This window comes from Lithobates pipiens, unplaced genomic scaffold (genome assembly GCF_037356315.1).
Source record: "Lithobates pipiens isolate NorthernLeopardFrog02 unplaced genomic scaffold, aLitPip1_a1.2 Scaffold_23, whole genome shotgun sequence".
NCBI lineage: Eukaryota > Metazoa > Chordata > Amphibia > Anura > Ranidae > Lithobates > Lithobates pipiens.
The window spans coordinates 317,603,395-317,621,815 of record NW_027507785.1 but is presented as its reverse complement, the minus strand read 5'-3'; the positions used below and the strand labels follow the sequence as shown (position 1 = coordinate 317,621,815).

The 18,421-nt window shown below is 44.1% G+C and overlaps 1 protein-coding gene and 1 pseudogene across 3 annotated transcripts in view; both read left to right on the top strand.

The window, feature by feature from the left end:
• Window positions 1–18,421, top strand: part of PATJ (PATJ crumbs cell polarity complex component) — a 400,698-nt gene that overhangs the window by 267,359 nt on the left and 114,918 nt on the right. The gene's annotated exons all lie outside the window — the stretch shown is intronic.
• On the top strand, window positions 4,273–4,813 carry LOC143926653 (large ribosomal subunit protein eL21 pseudogene; annotated as a pseudogene).

Sequence of the window (18,421 nt, the reverse complement as noted above, 5' to 3'; positions counted from 1 at the left end):
GTTGGTGTCAGTGGAAGGAATAGTCCCCCCATTGTTGGTGTCAGTGGAAGGAATAGTCCCCCCATTGTTGGCGTCAGTGGAAGGAATAGTCCCCCCATTGTTGGCGTCAGTGGAAGGAATAGTCCCCATTATTGGTGTTAGGGGAACGAATTGTCCCCCTATTGTTGGTGTTAGGGGAACGAATTGTCCCCCTATTGTTGGTATTAGTGTAAGGAATAGTCCACCATCCTTGGTGTTAGTAGAAGAAATGGTGCCTTGTCATTGGTTTCAGTTGGAGGGACAGTTGCTCAAGGGTCAAATAAGAGCAGTCAAGGGGCCACAGTTTGGAGACCACTGGTTTAAATTTAAGCATCACTGTCACCGGAGAAAGAAGTGATTTATTACTATTACTACTACAATGATGAGTGTTAATATTATTTTCAGTGACTTGTAAAAGGGAGTGCAGAGGAGTAGTAGGACGTAAGTCTTGGGGTGCTTAAGCTGCTTTTGGTGAAAGACTTGTAGTATATAATTTAGAACTGAATTTTTTTTTCTCCAGTTACTGCATCATTTTATTATATAGATCGAAAGATACCCTGAAGAAATTCACCTAACTCTACAGACATTGTGCGTCTGTGTTAAATGGGGTTCTTTTGAGGTAGTTGGTTGAATTCTGACTCCCACCATGTAGCCGAGGCTTCTTCTCTGGAGCGTCTCGCACTGATGTGGCTTATCGCCACCTCATGGAACAGAATTAGTTCATTTAACGGCCTGTTTAATTGCCGTTTTACCTAGGTTGAGCCAAGGACCCACCAGAGACTTCACTATAAAGTTTTAATTTAATTAACTCTGGAATTACTTGATGTAAAAATCCCGTTTTACATATCTGAAAACATTCAAATCTCCGTTCCTTTCAGAACTTCCTCTCCATTGTGTGGAGATTAATATTAAAAACGTCTTGCTGGTAGAGATCAAAAGAAATAATTTAACGTTTAAGTAAGCGCCTTAGTCAGCTCTTTATTTGCATATCTTAGCAAAGCTGACTTTGTAGGAGACTGGGGATGTTCGGGTTTGCAGGGGAGAAATTGATTAAGTGCTTCAGCAGCACAAGATGGCCCGATGGAGCCGCCTGACCGCTGGGGAGGTATAACCTGTTCCAGAAGAATCACCCAGATGATCTTTCCTAGAGCAGTCTTCTACAATTCTTATAGGGAAGATTAAATGTTTTGCTATCAATCTTCGTCTACCTGTATACAATACATGTTGACTAAATCATAAAGTGCTGAATAGTACAAACAGGCCCTGTTATATTGGTCACATTTTTTTTTTTTTTCATTAAGGCAATACCTTGCAAGGCCCTATTAAACAGTAAAGCCCCATACACACTAGCAGTTTTTCTGTTTTTCCTTCAGATTTACCAAAACCATATATGAGGTTAAGCCTTAGGAGTTTCAATGGGTATGCAATCAGGCAGGCCCTTCCACTACATGGTTTTGGTAAACCTGAAGGAGAAACTCAGCAGAAAAACTGATAGTGTGTACGGGGCTTTAGGAATGTTTAACCACTTAAAGTGGTTGTAAACCCTTACAACCAACTTTGACCTACAGGTAAGCCTAGATTAAGGCTTATCTGTAGGTCCAAGAAATATCTCCTAAATCTACACGGTTTAGGAGATATTTACACGAAGACAGCCACCGCCGTCTACGGCGCATGCACCGTAGACAGCGGCGCACTGGGGCAGGCCGCAGATTGTGGTGATATGCCGCGAGTGTGGGCTCCCGTGTGCATGCGCGAGAGTGACGTCATCGCCGCTCCGGCGAATCACAGATTCGTGATTCGCCGGAGCCGCAATGACGTCACTCCCGCACATGCACACGGGAGCCCACATTCGCGGCATATCACCGCGATCTGCGGCCTGCCCCAGTGCGCCTGCGCGCCGCTGTCTTTGGGTAAATATCTTTGCATGCTAGCTCATTATGCCTTTGCCTTACAGGGTGTGCTTTTTTTTTTTTTTTTTTTTTTTTAAATGTTGCCTTTACTTCCTCTTTAAGGACCAGGCCTCTTTTTCAGATTTGGAGTTTACATGTTTAAAACAGTTTTTTTTTTTTGCTAGAAAATTACTTAGAACCCCCAAACATTATATTTGTTTTTTTTTCTTCTAACACACTAGAGAATAAAATGGCGGTCATTGCAATACTTTTTTTCACACCGTATTTGCGCAGCGGTCTTACAAGCGCACTTTTTTTGGAAAAAAATCACTTTTTTGAATAAAAAAATAAGACAACAGCAAAATTGCGCCCGCTCGTAGAATGACGTCAAACTTTTACCCTGAAAAATCTCCATAAGCGACATTTAAAAAATTCTGCAGGTTGCATGTTTTGCGGTACAGAGGAGGTCTAGGGCTTGAATTATTGCTCTCACTCTACCGATCGCGGTGATACCTTACATGTGTGGTTTGACCGCCGTTTCCATAAGCGGTCGCTACTCAAGTATGTGTTCGCTTCTGTGCGCGAGCTCGTTGAGACGGGGGGGGGGGGGGGGGTTTAAAATTTTTATTTTTTATTTATTTTAATTGATTTTATTTATTTTTACACGTTTAAAAAAAAAACGGATCACTTTTATTCCTATTACAAGGAATGTAAACATCCCTTGTAATAGAAAAAAGCATGACAGGTCCTCTTAAATATGAGATCTGGGGGTCAAAAAGTCCTCAGATCTCATATTTGGACTTAAATGCAATAAAAAATAAAAATAAAAAATGTATTTTTTAAAAATGACATTGAAAAAAATATACCTTTAAGAGGTATGGGTGGAAGTGACGTTTTGACATCGCTTCCGCCCTCCTATGGTATAGAGACGGGTGGGGGCAATCTTAGCCTCACTCGTCTCCATACCCAGCAGAAGAAAGGACCCGATCGCCTCCGCCGCTACCGATGGCTCCGGTAAGTGGCGGAAGACGCGGGAGAGCAGCGGGAGGGGGGGGCGGCACCTCTCCCGCCGATAACGGTGATCTTGCGGCGAACCCGCTGATGAGACCACCGTTATCGTACACAGGACCGCCTCCTGTAAAGAGGGATACCTCGGTTGTGGCAGCATCTGCTGCCGTTACCGAGATAGCCCTCTTCAAAAAAAAACTACGTATATTTACATGAGGCCGTCCTTAAGTGGTTAAAGAGCTCAGTGGTCAATAGGCTTACGCGGAATGCAGGGATCAGGAGTTAGTAAGGCATTGTTCAGAGGTCTGTAGTGCAGAGGTCAGGAGTAAAGCTGGCCATAGACTAGTTGCAGGAGAGAATATCGATTTCCATAGTCCGTGTTGATGGGGGGAATCCCTCTCTCGGAGCTATTGTGTTCTCCCAATGGGGGGGTATTTGTGGAGTCGTCCCTGCCAAGAGAATACAGTGACCTGAGCACTGCATCCTGGAAGGAAGGGTTGAAGTCACATATTCTCCCATACCTAGAACTCTCTGATATTGGTGGAGGAAGCCCAAACAAGTCTACTACATTTGTTTTAAATAAAAATGTAAAGTCCAAGCAGAAAGGAACCTGGGAACTGAACCCATTTTTCCAGTGCTCCTTGACAATGACTTGAGCAACTTTTCTTCCCATCCAATGGCCCAAAAGTTTCAAAAACTCTTCAGTTGAAGTCAAAAACGTTCCTGGCAAAGTTCTTGTTACTGTCCGTTTTTTAAAGGGGGCCTAATGCATCTGAAAAACATGTCCTTGCTCCACTACCCAACTTTTACCTTCAAGTCTTAAAAAGTATCAGCACAAAGAATATACTTTCCTTCACAACAGGTACTGTTTCTGTGCTGGCTTGTCCTAAGGCCAAAAACTTCACTATAGAGCAATGGATCGCCCAATGGAGGGGTGGATAAGAGTTCAGGCAGAGCTACTGACTGACTGAAACGTATGGTTATGTGACTGGAGAAGTGGCAGTTACTACAGAGAAGTTAATTTATGTCTTCTGTCACCTAGTGACTTTAAAATGAACTTGTGTCTAGGCTTTGGATGTTCATATGTTAATGTATTTATAACCAGCAGTATATAAGCTTTAAAATGAGCCCCATCTGACCTTTGTAGCAAAAGACAGTGTGGAGCAATTCATCCCCAAATTTCATAAAAGAAGCACTGAAGTCCTTGAAGTACAATCAGCCTGCCCATACATGAACCGGCAGAGATTCACACCATCTATGGCCGGCTTAAGTAGATGCAGAGCGCAGGGGTCAGCAGTAAGTAAAGCAGAGTTCAGAGGTCTAGAGTAAGTAATGAAGAGTGGCTTTCCACCGGACCCGCCACCTTGCAGTAGGGGGCAATTGTTAGTGAAAAATGACAAACACAAGAGGCAAAAGGCGAGGCACCCGTTATGTTCTCTAGACCCTTGTGCCACTGTCAACCTATATGCGCATCTACAAGAAGGGTGATATTGTGGACATCAAGGGTACAGGCACAATCCAGAAAGGTATGCCACACAAGTGCTACCATGGCAAGACTGGCCGGATCTACAATGTCACACAGCATGCTGTTGGAATAATTGTGAACAAGCAAGTCAAAGGTAAGATTCTTGCCAAGAGAATCAATGTCTGTGTAGAGCATATCCGCCACTCAAAGAGCAGAGACAGTTTCCTGCAACGTGTGAAGGAAAACGAGAGGAAGAAAAAGGAAGCAAAAAAGAACGGCACCTGTGTGGAGCTAAAACGTCAGCCAGCCCAACCAAGTGAAGCTCTCTTTGTCCGAACATTTGGAAAGGAACCTGAGCTCCTTGAGCCAATTCCATATGAGTTCATGGCATAAAGTACTGCTATTAAAAATCCTTTTCTCAAAAAAAAAAAAAAAAAAAAGTAATGAAGAGTGCAGGGTTCAGGAGTAAGTAATGCAAAGTTCAGAGGTAAGGCCAAGAGAAGCTATCAGTAGTAAGTAAGCAGAATTCAGAGGTCTGCAATAAGTAGTGCAGAAGTCAGGGGATAAGTACGTATTGCAGAATACAGGGGCCTGTAGTAAGTAATGCAGAATTCAGAGGTCTATAGTAACCATGAATGCAGGGGTCAGTAATAAGTATTGCAGAGTGCAGTGGATGAGTAGAAAGTAACGCAGCATTCAGATTAGCAGATAAGAGTTCAGAGCTCAGTAGCAATCACAATATGTCTCCTTCCCTCTGTAAAATGCACTCACCAGACCCAGTGGGAATTGGCTCGGCTCTGCACTCACATTGCTCTTTTGATCTTTGGTCTAAGACAGGGATATGCAATTAGCGGACCTCCAGCTGTTGCAGAACTACAAGTCCCATGAGGCATAGCGAGACTCCTTGACAGCCACAAGCAGGCACCCAGAGGCAGAGACATGATGGGACTTTTGCAACAGCTGGAGGTCGGCTAATTGCATATCCCTGGAGCTGGTCGGCGGGGGGGGGGGGGGGGATGGGGGGTGTGTAAAGATCTGTCACCTTGGCCACATTTGCGATTGACCAGTTGCTGACCCCCAGATGCTTTTAGACTGTCCTGTTTTAAAAAGCTCAGAGTGATGACTTCTCCCCCCCCCCCCCCCTCACCCTCTTCATACAGCACTGTGCAAAGCTTCAATCGGATACACAGGGGGGGATTTACTAAAACTGGAGCACTCAGACTTTGGTACAGCTGTGCATTGTAGCCAATCGGCTTCTAACTTCAGCTTGTTCAATTAAGCTTTGAGAAACCTGGAAGCTTAAGCACCAATGACCCTACCATTAAGAGACTCTATACATGGACGCTGCTGTCAAGCGACCGTTTTTTACTAACCATCGCAGCCCAACTCAAACTCGTGTTTGTTTGGCCTGCTTTGTCTTCGGTGCAAACTTATATCCAGCAATATGTGCTATTTTAGGAGAAACGCAAAGCAGATCAAATGCAGCTTTAGGCTATTTTTCCACTATTGCGTCCCCAAAGTCACGCGATTTTGCCACAATGTTTTTACCGTGATTTTACCGAAATGTTTTGCCGCGACTTGAAGCGATGCCTGTGTATTCTTGAAGTCTATGGACCTCAAGTCGCATCAAAGTGGGACCAAAGTAGTGCAGGGACTACTTTGAAGTCGCTGCGTCTTGAAGTCGCACAGATATGAACGGTACTCATTGGAAAACATGGGGTAAGACTTGTCATGTGACTTTTCAGTCCCAAATCGCATGAAAAGTTGCACTAGTGGAAACCTAGCCTTACAGTGCTCATCCACACCACCATTGAAGTAAAGGGGACCCTGTTGACCTTCATTTATCCTAGGTTTCAAAAGCAGGAAAATGGTGGAATACACTTGTGCTGTCCTGACTTCTGTTTATATGTGTGGCGTGAAGAGGGAAGGTTTGGGTATGTTTTTTGATGCATAAACGCTCATTAATGACTTATGGGCAGAGCAACCACAGTGTAAATATAGCAGCCATTCTCATCCAAGGTTCTGTGGAAGCCCAGGGTTCCTCCAGGGATAGCAAGGTGTTAGCTGTGCGTAACTGACCTCCCGTCCGATGTCTGCATAGTTCCCGGTCCATTGCCACTTGACAGATGCACTGGTATGACTGCAGGGGTGTCATTCTGGCCACCCCTATAAGGAGGGTGGGGGGGGGGGGGGGGTTCCACGTAACCATCACCGATGTAAGGGATATTTTTTATAAAGTCCCTCCATAGCCTAATATTACCTGAAGTTGCTGAGACCCAAATATTATTTCAAGGGTTCCTCCGCAGTGAAAAGATTTTAAGAGGCTGGTGTGGACGAAAAAAATGGTCATTTGAAATTGTAGGTTTTTGAAGACTTCTGTCTTGTGTCTGATTAGTCCTAATAAACCTGGACTCCAGGGAAACCTAAAACTGCCCATTAATCTGTGTGTCTTACCCACACTGCTATTTTTTTTGATGCGTATATATACAAGCTGTATTGATATGATTTTGCCCATCGTGGGCATCAATAAATATTTATATAAAAAAAATGTATTCTGCTACATATCTTTAGTATAAATAACCCAAATCGGTGTTTATTCTTTAGTCTGCAGGAAAGTTAGAGTTCACAAACTACGGTATATCGATTTTGAAAATCAAGTGATCCTGATGTATTCATTTCTCAAGGCCTGAAAATGTCAGGGCAGTACAAATAACCCCCAAGTGACCCCCTTTTTTTGGAGAGTAGACAGTCCAGGGTATTTAGTATGAGGCAGGGCAAGTTTTTTGACGTTGCAATTTTTGGTCACGATTTCTTGGAAAATGAAGACATTAAAAAAAATTGTTGTTTTCACAATTTTTATTTTTACATCATCGTATAACTGGTGTGGCGTTAATCAGGGGGGTGATCGTATGTAAAAAAAAAAAAAAAAAAGTTTTAAAAAATTCGATTTTTTTACTTTTTTCTTTTTTTTTTTTACATACTGTGACTAGAGCAGTACAGTGTTACCATAGTGCTACATATCAGCAGTTTTTTTGTTGTTCATTTTTCACTGATCTGATTCCAGTAAAATGACATAGGGCTATTTGCAATGTGTTGTTGAAATTTTCTCTCCCTTGTCTCATCCGTTCTTAAAATTGCTCTCTATTAATCCTCTAATAAGTGGTAGATTATGACAAGCGAGCACTCGGTGACACGGATGAGAGCCAGCACTGATTGGAGAAGGGGACCTCCTGCTGTGCTGCATGTGCTTAAAAAATCAGCAATGCAAGTCGCTGAACAGAGAGGATTTGTATGTCAGAAATATCACAGGTCCATTATCCCATAGACCTCCCTACATCCATAGTCATTACCATGCAGTGGCGGCTGGTGTTTTTTTGTTTGGGGCATCTCAACCAACCCACCACTTCCCCCGCTATCTGCCGGTTACCCCGTTGGCGGCGGGGATCAGCAGGCACATTGGGCAGGGGGACAGGCTGTGGCGGGCATCTGGCAGCGTCTCCTGTGTCCTCTTCCCTTCTGAGATCACGGCGACTTCTGCCATGTGTCTGCTCCTAGGCATCCAATAGGATCTCCTGACCTTTCAGCCAATCGGAAAATGGGTAACAGACCCGCGCTTCCCGATTCAGTGTTATGGATATTCGCTTTTCTAACACATCTGTGTTTCAAGCGCAATGCTCTGCGCTCCAAGTCCACCCTATTTTGAAGCCTATTAGAGCCTATGGCTCTAATCAGATGCTTCAAAATAACACCCCCCCCTCTGAGCTATAATCCAGGTGCCCGGCGCCCCGAAAAGGGCCTGACGCATGCATGGGGGGTGGCTGGGGTGGCCATGGGTAGATTCATGAATCTACCCATTGGGCATGAATCTATACATTACCATATAGGAATGTGGCGTGGAGAAAGGGGGCAGCCCCTGTTACCATAGGTGTACACGGCCAATTGCATTAGTGTGTGCACCCCAAAGCACAAACACATATGCCTTTCTCTGCAGCCTCAGCTGCCCTGGACAGAGAATGACCGTGACAGGCTCTGTGCTGAGCGGCTTCCGGTTAAGCACCATTTACTATGCCTCAGTTATGAATGAACACAGTCAGCGAGTGTGTTCATTTAGAAAAGAAAGGGGCTGGAACATTACATATCTACTATCCCCTTCCACCGCTCTCCTCCATCCTGAATTATCCCCCGTAGCAGCCGCGAGGAAGAGGAGGGAAGCCTGAAACCTTGCGGGGGGGGGGGGGAGGAAGAGCCCGGGCAGTAGGGGGAATCTGCACCACATACACGTGGTTCACGAGTAACGCGGTTCGTGGTTAATAAGCGTTTTGAAAGACTAGCAACTTTTTTTTTTTTATCCTGACTCGGTTTGCGAGTGTTGTCTCGCGCTAGAGTATTTTTGAGGCTCTCTGGTGCCCCCCCACACATGTGGCCACACGCGGCATTGCATGCAATAGAAGTCAATGCGGAACTAATTATCTTTGTTTCCATTGACTTCTATGGGGAAACTTGCTTTAATATGCGCGTGATTTGGATTACAAGCATTTTCCTGGAACGGATTATGCTCGTAATCCAAGGTTCCACTGTATAGTGATTAGGGTGACCTAATCGCCTGCGCACGCCTATGGTCATTACAATCTTAAAAGGGAAGAAAGGCCTGAACTGTAATGGCAGCTGTGGCTGTTTCGCATAATCTCTGACTATTAAATAAGTTCGGAGCGGTGCAGTCACTATTCTGAAATGAGAGTGGAAACAGAGAGGTTGAGCATCCAATGACCCTTATTAGTCCATAAGAGCGGGCATGAGGCAGGACAATGGCACACAACCTGCAGAACGCCCTATAGTCAGGTGGTTCAGCGGGGAGTAATATAATGGTATATCTATAGTAAGGTTCCCATGCTTAGTGGTTGGAATTCTCCTTTAATGCTGTCTATTATGAGCATTTTTCGATCTTGTCTCCTCGTTTCCTCCCATGACTCTTTCTCTTCCTTCCACAGATCTGTGTTACATCTCCAGTATTAAATCTTTTCCCTCCGTGCGCAGTATCTGTCTTGTTCCCGAGTCACCGGACATTGCTATTGTCATTAGATTTATCTCTTTCGCCGCCAAGGGTGGAATCGGCTTAACAAGGAGATGAATCCTTGAAACCTCCCCTCTTGTAATTGACTCGGGAAATTCATGTCATTGATCCGACGAGGTTCTTCCACAATGAAATCTGTTTCAGTGACATTTCGTGTCCTTGTCTCTGTGTCACGTAACGTGCGAAAATCCACCGCCTGAAGCGCCATCTCCAGAGCTCCTCGCTGTCAGATTTCTGTTTTGTGCCAAATCACAGCAGACTGCTGACTTACTTCATCATCTTATGCCCTTGTACACACGGTCGGATTTTCCAACGGAAAATGTGCGGATGGTGTTGTTGGGAAAATCCGATCATGTGTGGGCCCCATCGGACTTTTTCCGTCAGAATTTCCGACACACATAGTTTGAGAGCTGGATCTAAAATTTTACGACAACAAAATCCGATGGTTTAAATTCCAATCGTGTGTAGACAATTCCGACAGGCAAAGTGCCGCGCATGCTCAGAATAAATTAAGAGATGAAAGCTATTGGCTACTGGCCCGTTTATAGTCCCGTCGTACATGTTCTATGTCACTGCTTTCAGAATGATCGGATTTTCCGACAACTTTGTGCGACCGTGTGTATGCAAGACAAGTCTAGGCCAGAATCCATCGGGTCTGAGAGTCCGACCGTGTGTACAGGGCATGAGAGTGCAAACCCCAGAATAAGAAAAAAAAAAACTCCTAGTACCTCCCACCTGTAAAATCCTTTCCTGTCCCTATATTGGTGTTTGTTATGTTATGCATCACCAACCTCAAGGCTTCATTCACATCTGAGCAGCACAGGAAAGTCACATTTTTCAAGCTTTTTTTGTGCTTTAGCACTTTTTTGGAGTGACTTTAAAATGAACTTGAATGGGTTACCCTCCGCTTCAGAAATGCGACAAATTTACTGCCATACCCTTTTTCTTTGGAACTGACTTCGGTGTATCTTTGAATAGTGCTTTTTCACACATTTTTCAGCCGTTTTGTTGGGGCATTTGTCCCATTTGGAGGGCCACTAACTGCAAATAGCACCCAAACTCACGTTGGGCATTTGGGCACGTTTACAGTTCCTTGTAAAAGTATTCAGCCCTCTCCAAAGTCAATACTTTGTAGAACCGCCTTTCTCTGCAATTACAGCTGCAAGTCTTTTTGGGGATGTCTCTACCAGCTTTGGACATCTAGAGAGGGACATTTCTGCCCATTCTTCTTTGCAAAATATCTCAAGCTCTGTCAGATTGGATGGAGAGCGTCTGTGAACAGCAATTTTCAAGTCTTGCTACAGATTCTCAATTGGATTTAGGTCTGGACTGTGACTGGGCCATTCTAACACATGAATATGCTTTGATCTAAACCATTCCATTGTAGCTCTGGCTGTATGTTTCGGGTCGTTGTCCTGCTGGAAGGTGAACCTCCGCCCCAATCTCAAGTCTTTTGCAGACTCTAACAGGTTTTCTTCTAAGATTGCCCTGTATTTGGCTCCATCCATCTTCCCATCAACTCTGACCAGCTACCCTCTCCCTGCTGAAGAAAAGCATCCCCACAACATGATGCTGCCACCACCATGTTTCACGGTGGGGATGGAGTGTTCAGGGTGATGTTTTCTGCCACACATAGCATTTTGCCTTTAGGCCAAAAAGTTAAGTTTTGGTCTCATCTGACCAGAGCACCTTCTTCCACATGTTTGCTGTGTCCCCTACATGGCTTCTCACATACTACAAACGGGACTTCTTATGGCTTTCTTTCAACAATGTCTTTCTTCTTGTCACTCTTCCATAAAGGGCAGATTTGTGGAGAGACGACTAATAGTTGTCCTGTGGACAGATTCTCCCCCCTGAGCTGTGGATCTCTGCAGCTCCTCCAGAGTTACCATGGGCCTCTTGGCTGCTTCTCCGATGAATGCTCTCCTTGCCCAGCCAGTCCGTTTAGGTGGACGGCCATGTCTTGGTAGGTTTGCAGTTGTGCCATACTTTGTTTTTTTTTTTTTTTTTTTTCATTTTCGGATGATGGATTTAACAGTCCTTTGTGAGATGTTCAAAGCTTGGGATATTTTTTTTTATAACCTAACCCTGCTTTAAACTTTTCCACAACTTTATACCTGACCTGTCTGGTATGTTCCTTGGCCTTCATGATGCGGTTTGTTCACTAAGGTTCTCTAACAAACTTATGTGGGCTTCACAGAACAGCTGTAATTATACTGAGATTTAATTACACACAGGTGGACTCTATTTACGAATTATGTGACTTCAGAAGGCAATTGGTTCTACTAAACCAATTTAAAACCATTTATCATTTTCCTTCCACTTCACAATTATGTGCCACTTTGTGTTGGTCTATCACATAAAATCCCAATAAAATACATTTACGTTTTTGGTTGTAACATGACAAAATGTGGAACATTTCAAGGGGTATGAATACTTTTTCAAGGCACTATAAATGTGCAGTTCGGGATAGGCAGTTCCAGAGGATGGGGGAGACCTATGAAGGAAGGGCGTATGGTGGTCACTTTATCTGGTAAAAGGATTTTCATTGGCATATAAAGAAAGAACAGATGTTCATATCCCCTGTGTGGGAATTTTATATTAGACACACTGCAGAATTTTCATGACAACACAGAAAAAGATGTGTTCTAAAGTACAGACTATTAGAGAGCCATGATCCACTGACCCAGGTCGGGGACCCATGCATGATGCCTGAGCCATAAGACTCAGGGGTTAAGGTAAGCAAAGGACATGGATGTGTCCGCAAAAGTGGGCTAACAAAAAAAAGTGGGGGGGGGGGGAGATTGTTAACTGCTTCCCACCAGCTATGTAGTGAAATGGGAGCACTTTCTTTCTGGGAGGACATTTTGCCACTCATGCACGCCGGGGGAGCGCACAGAGCGGTGATCACTGTTGGCATGTCCCTTGGACACATTGCATCACAATCATGGTAAAGAGCCTATAATGTAGGCTCTTTACCATGTGATCAGCTGTGTTCAATCACAACTGATCAGTGTAAACAGAAAAAGGCCGGTTATCGCCATTCCTCTTCTTACTCTGACAGCACCTGAGGAGAGCTGGTAAATGTCCCGATTATCAGTGCTGCCCATTAGTGCCCACCAGTGATATCTGTTAGTGCCCATCAATGCCTCCTCATCAGTGCCATATATCGGTCCCCATTAGTGCCACCTATCATTTGGTGCCTATCCCTGCCACCTATCAGTGCCCATAAGAGCTGCCTACCAGTGCCGCCTAAGAATTATTTTTTTTTTTTTCCTGAATTTTCTGTCTTTTTTTCATTTTGTTCAGCAAAAAATAAAGGCCCCAGTGGTGAATACCAAATGAAACTCTACCTGTCAAAAAAATAAAGATAAATATGTCATTTGGGTACAGTGTTTCATGACCGTGCAATTGTTGTTAAAGTGTGACCTTGCTGAAAGCTGAGAACTGGCCTGGGCAGGAAGGGGGTGAATGTGTCCTGTAGACAAGTGGTTAAAGCAGGAGGCAAAAAGAGGGGAAGGAACAACAGAGTGATGGAAGGGAGTTCAGAGAGGAGAAGGAAGAGCATAGGAGAGGAGCAGATGAAAGGGAGGGGAGTTCCCCCAGGCGTGGAGTTTGAGGAGGATTAGTTTGTGAGGCTTAGGCTGGTTGAGGGCAGGGTTGGAAGGGTGTAAGACCACCATGGAGTCCACACATTAAGGAATTTAGCATGAGTATCATTGAGGATACGTTAAGTTTTTTTCATGGATCATAAGGGTCGTCAAGGTGCTCTTCACCTCTGCAAACAAAACAGCTGTTTCCTTCCTGGCCCTCGCTATTGTACGTTTAGCAGCTATAAATAGGTAGGTGGCTTCTGCTGATAAGAAAAGAGGCCCAGGATCAGACAATGAAGCAATGCTAGTTTGGCATCCTTGCAGATGGGTACGTGGAAAAGAAGCCCAAAAACCCTTGACCAGAATCCAACCAAGGGGGGACAGGACCAACAAATATGGATTTTGTCTCCTCGCTGACTACAGCCACGGATGCATTTATCACTATGAGACAGATTTGACTTGGCAATGAGGGCCTGGACCCAATTCCATCGATGGAGGACCCTATAGGCTGCCTCCAACATAGCTGTATTCAAGGAGCACTTTGCTATTCTAGAACAGGCCCTGCTCCAATTCGCGAGGTCAATTGGGGAGAGGTCTCGCTCCCACTTGAGCACATAGAAGAGGGAAGCAGAGGCACTGCTAGAGTTGAGGGAGGAATATATCGTAGAGAATGGTTCTAGGGGCACTTGGGGAGTGCAGGCAGGTATTTTTGAAGGCGGTTTTCTCATATGGGAAAGTGTCATGGCGGCGGGAGTTGGTTCACTTTTAAAATTGTGAAAAGGTGAACTTAGACTTTAGGGCTCATGCACACTGGACGTTTTTGGATGTTTTTACAGCAGCTGTTTTTGGCTTCAGACCTTTTTTTTTTTCTACAGTCAATAAACGCCCCATCATGTTATCCTATGTGTCCATGCACACATAGGCTGTTATCAGCATTTTTTGGCTGGAGCATTTTTTGGCTTTAAAAAAGCCCCCAAAACTAGTGGTTTTCAGCTGTAAAAATGCTCTAATGTCAAAAAACACTGATAAACGCTCAAAAACCTGGCTCACCAGCGTTTTTTTACGTTTTTGATCCATTGAAAAAAATAAAAGTAAAAAAATAAATAAATAAATGCTAACGCGGAAAAACGCTATTGAAAAACGTTGAAAAACTCACTGCAAAGCTACTGGCGGTTTTTTTTTAACATTTTAACGTCCAGTGTGCATGAGGCCTTGAAGTGGTTGTATGCCCTTGCCTATATTCAGTGAAGTGACTGGCCTCAGGTGATACACAGAGATCAAACATACATAAGTTGTTCCCGTTTATCTGCAGTTCCTGTTTATCTGCAGAAGTTACACAGTTAGTCTGAGCTTCCAGAAAGCAGAGGTGAGGGAGCTGAAATTACACTCTGTAGAGCTCAGTGAAGAGAGCTGATTGAAGGGAAGGAGACACACCCCGCTGCACACAGGAACAGAGGTGTGGTTGTCAATCACAAGCTGTGTGCTATCACCTTTTTTTTCCTCTTGTGGTCAGGAAAAATTGTTAAATGTGATTCATGCTCATAGCAGAGGAATGCAGAGACAACAGACAGAAATTAAACTTCGTGCCCTGGATTGAGACCAGTACACACTATAGAGGGATATGCTTTGTTCATATTTCATATTCAAAGTTTACAAGCACTTTAAGTGTTTTTAAAAGACCCGCCATTATTGTGGAGTTTATATAAAACACATGGGGGTATAACTCGCAGAAGGTGAGACTTTCCTAGTTAAACAGTATATGAATTGTAATAGAAATAATGTTTGCATGATTGGTTGTTCGAAATATGGGACCCATTATGTTTGTTGTTTGATTGCCCCTATGAGGTTAGAATTGGGAGCATGTCATGGTACTGGGGAGAGTGTTTTTGCCTTGGGGAGAAGATCTGAGATGGTTGCATTTGAAGAAAGAAACCTTGTGGATTTTTAAGTTGTAAACTAGAGTTCCCTGTGGCCTTAATCATAGATGGGATTTTGCTTTGGATGTTAAGACCCATCTGCATCTCACTTATTACAGTATAATATATAATAGATGGAATATTTAATGAATGGATATGGGCTTTATGTGAGCTGCCTGTGAACCTTCACATGTTTTATTTGTATGATTTTTTTTATCATGATTTATGTATGTTTTCAGGCTTACTATATATAAATTGTAATTTTCCCTCCAGGATTTATACTTTGTTTTTGTTTTTTTATAAGCATTGGCGGTCGGTATTTGAGAAGTCTTCACAAGGGTCCGTTCACACAGGGGCAACACGACTTTGAGCGAGACTTTGGGAGGCAACTTGGACACGACTTGAGTATGAATCACAGCACGACTTGAGGCAACTTACAAGGCAACTTGAAGTTGCTTCCAGGACAGGAGACTTTACCAGTGGCCAATCACATAATAATCAGCTCTGTGGGAGGGAGGGGTTTGCCTAGAAAACTATTTTTACTTCCTGGAAAGTTGCTTCAGTTAAGACAGGGGATCAGACTTGGAGGCAACTTCTATTGAAATCAATGGGTACAAGTTGCCTAGAAGTCGGATTGAAGTAGTACAGGAACCTTTTCTGAAGTCGGAGCAACTTCAGTAGTGTACATTAAGACGGCTCTCATTCACTTACATTGATTTTATCATGTTGCGCGACTTGAGGCAACTTGGGACGACTTCAAGTCGGATCCAAAGTGGCTGAAACAAGTAGTCAAGAGATTTTAAAGTGATATTACAGGTATTTTTTTTTTCTTTTTTAAATAACAAACATGTTAGCCCTTGTACACACGGTCGGACATTCCGACAACAAAATCTGTCGGATTTTGTCCGAAACTGGTGTTGCATACACACGGTCAGACAAAGTTGTTGGAAAATCCGATCATTCGTAATGTGATGACGTTATTTCGTTAGGACGAGACTACGTTCAGGCTAGTAGCCAATAGCTTTGGTCTAGGAATTTGATCTGAGCATGCGTGGCACTTTGTTCTGATCAGAATTCTCTACACACAATCGGACAAAGTCTGATCGGATCATGTTGTTAGAAAGTTTTATAGCCCAGCTCTAAAACTTTGTCCGTCGGATATTCCGATGGAAACAGTCTGATGGAGCCCACACGCGGTCGGATTATCCGACAATGCGGTCCGATCGGACATTTTCCATCGGAATGTATGACCGTGTGTACAAGGGCTTATACTTACCTGCTCTGTGCAATGGTTTTGTACAGAGCAGCCTGGATCCTCCTCTTCTTGAGTCTTCCTGGCTCCTCCTCTTCTTCTCAGTGTGTCCCCAAGCCGCTTGTTATGGGGGCACTTGTGCATGCACACTCTGGAGCCCCGCTCTGTGTGTCCATAAGACACTCAGAACAGGGCTTGGCCTCACCCCCTTGCACTCTCCTGACTAGCTGGGATTGACAGCAGTGGGAGCCAATGAGGAGGCAGGGACCTAGAAGAGCAGCTGCTCTCATGCACATCGTTGGATTATCGTCAGACTTCAGTAAGTATAAGGGGGCTACGGGTGGGGGGGAGTTACATAATGAAGATTTTTGACCTTTGTGCATAGAATGCATGAAGGTAAAAAAACCTTCAGTCTTTAGAACCACTTTAAAAGTGATTGTAAACCCTCACATATACCCAGTGAAGTGACTGGCCTCGGGTGATACACGGAGATTAAACAAATCCTCCTACGTATGTTGTACCTGTTTATCTGCAGTCCTCTCTCCTCCATTTCCGTGCAAAGTACAGCATTTCTGAGCTCAAGAAGGGGGAGGGGTGGCGGAGCAGGGATTTAATGTTACTGTGCAATTTAAAGCTTGGAGCTGTGTGTAATCTGAGACCTGAGTGGAGGGATTGGACACACCCTCTTCTACACAAACTGATTAGGAAACGTGTCAATTGCCAGTTGTGTGGTGGAGGGGGGGGGGGGGTCACCTTCTGAGATGGTCTGGTGTCAGCCTAGAGTTCCAGAAGTGACTCATGCTGATAGAAGAGAGAGGAGACAGAAATCACACTAGGTGCTTTGGGTTGAGGCTAGTACACACTATGGAAGGATATACATTGTTCATTTTTCATTTCAGGGGTTTACCACCACTTTATCCTTTTGCACTGTATGTTCCTTATAAAATAATAAAGAAAAACATTTTCTGACAGCGTTTGGTGCTGTGGAATTGCACTTGACAAAGTGGTGCCACCCCAGCATGCTTCACTGGATGATGGTCACAACCAGTTTTGCTTTTTCATGCAAGGTCCCCTTCAGTGAACCTTTTTAGCATTTTTTTTAAATACATGATAGCTTTGTAGCTACATTTTCTTAGGTGTAATTTACTTTTTTATATTTTATAAGCGTTATACATCTTTGGCAGAATGCCATTGTTTGTGTCCCTCGGAGATGATTCATCTTATATGGGGGTGGTGTGATGCAGGACCTGCCAGCTGCCAAGGGATGGAATGCCATTTCTAATGTCCTCCTTGGTCTTCTGTCATTATAAATGGGTAATGAAGATTCCTGGAATGTTTACACACCAGATGAGGAATGTTTGAGCTTGTGGACCACCTTCTGCACTTCTCCTGATTAATGGTCATTAACCTCTTGCTTACTGGGCACCTAACCCCCCTCCTGTCCAGACCAATTTTCAGCTTTCAGCGCTGATGCACTTTGAATGACAATTGCGCGGTCATACAACACCGTACCCAAATGACATTTTTATAATTTTTTTTTACCACAAATAGAGCTTTCTTTTGGTGGTATTTGATCACATATGCAGTTTTTTTATTTTTTGTTTGAATTTATTTTTTATTTTTTTTGTCATAAAATTTTGCAAACGGGTAATTTTTCTCCGTCATTGATGTACGCTGATGAGGTGGCAGTGATGGGTGACAATAACGGGCACTGGTTGGTTACACTGATAGGTGAGCACTGCTAGGTGGCACTTTCACCACTGGTGGGCATTGATAGGTGGCACTGGTGGGCACTGGCAGGTGGCAATGGCAGGGGGTTCTGGTGGCACAGATGAGGCAGAATTGCCTGTTCCTCTTCGGGGCCGATGTCTCTTGCAGATAAGCCAGTGATCGGCTCTTTTTTCTTCTCGTGCTGTCAGCGTGAGGAGAAAAAAAAAGGTTACTGAGCTTTTGTTTAGATCATGTGATCAGCTGTTATTGGCTGACAGCTGATCACGTGGTAAGGGGCCGGGACCGGCCCCTTACTTGGATCTGTGACCACCCGAGTCTCGGTGACGCGTGCAAAGGGGAGGCTGTCAAATGACGGCCTCCCGGAAATCCAAGTTCACGCTGTGGCCGTCATTCGGCTATAGCGCGGATGGCAAGAGGTTAAGTAAAAAAAAAATAAAAAAAAAATGATGTAATTGTCGCATTGAGAAGCCTGATCAGT